This window comes from Lupinus angustifolius, chromosome LG18 (assembly GCF_001865875.1).
Source record: "Lupinus angustifolius cultivar Tanjil chromosome LG18, LupAngTanjil_v1.0, whole genome shotgun sequence".
NCBI classification, from domain to species: Eukaryota; Viridiplantae; Streptophyta; class Magnoliopsida; order Fabales; family Fabaceae; genus Lupinus; species Lupinus angustifolius.
In genome coordinates, this window is record NC_032026.1 from 11,242,263 (window position 1) to 11,243,745 (window position 1,483).

The following is a 1,483-nucleotide window of genomic DNA, read 5'->3' on the forward strand; positions in this document are numbered from 1 at the left end:
GACACTGACCACCTACCGCCATCCCCATTACCCTAGAAAGAAGAGATAGTACGACAACCACTCACCACTTTCTATTCGAAGGGAAGGGAAGATATGGTTCGGTTCGTTCACCAATCTCCTAAACTCTTACTTAAACTCTAGAAATTTTTGAAGAGTTTTAATTTATTTAACAAATCTTATCCTAAACTCCAAAGGACAAGACTTAACACATATAATATAAATACAATCTGCAGAGAAGAAGACTTAGCAAAATAAAATTGCAAACAATAATTAAACACTATAACTTAAATAATATATACAAGCCTAAATGACTAAATAGTAAAGCTGCAACAATGAATTTGAGGCATATGCACTTTGTTAAATAAACATACACGTGACAAGTAATTAAACAAAAGAAAACAATTTTTTTTAAAAAGAACAAAGGAATGAGAAAATGAAATTACTGGAAGAATGGTAAATGAGAAGAAGATTCATTTCTCTTTAGTTATGTTTTATTTCATACCATGGGACTAATAAACATGAAGCAATAAAAATGAGAATGATATAGGTTATGCCAAAGTAACATAATATGAAATACATACATATAACAATGACAAAAAAACGGACTATAAGCATGAAACTATAAAAGGAAAATAGCAATGTTAATGTATCAAGATATGAAATATTTACATTTATATACAATAAGTTTAGACAAGAAATGAAGAAGGAGAAAAATGAACAGTGAGTTGAGATGGGTTTAAGGAAGAGATGAACCTTGTATGTTGTTTTAGGTAATAGAGTCTCGTCTCCTCCCTTCTTGGTTTGCCAATAAGAAAAACTGCTCAAGATACTCTAATAGCTGCTCCTTAGAGTTTAAGGGTAACCTAATTTATAATCTCGTTTATGAGATGGGGCTGCCAGATTTTTTAAAAGAAAGGGAGACGGCAACTGTGTTGTTTTTGAAAAAAATGGGATAAAACTTCCTTTTTTATTACTAAAGTTGTTGAAATCCCCCCTTGAGTGTTTACTAAGTGGGGCTTTTTATAGCCTCGCTTAGGTTTAGGTTAAGGATAAAAGGTAGTTTAGGGTAATTATTGCTTAGTCCTGTGAGTATTTTTTAATTGTGACCCGGTCCCTGAACTTCCTTAAAATTTAAAAAAGACCTCGGACGAAATTGGGTATTCACAATATTCAACCGTTGAAATTTTCTAAAACGCTTTCTAACTCATTTTCTCCTCAAAACCGAAAATGGTGATGTTCTTGAACTTATGAAAATATTTTGTTGAAACCATGAACAACTTGTGTTCATGGAGTTGTTATAATGTATTACTACATATATTTTGTTGTTTTAGCCAAATGGGGTGATGATGAAATCAAAGGAACATTTAGGAAGTATTTTGGAAAAATGAGAATGTATGTATTTCTTTTTGTTGTTAACCTTAAACCATGGCTTGGAACATGTTGGAAAAATAGAAACTTTTGTTAAAAAGGATGTTAAGGTTTA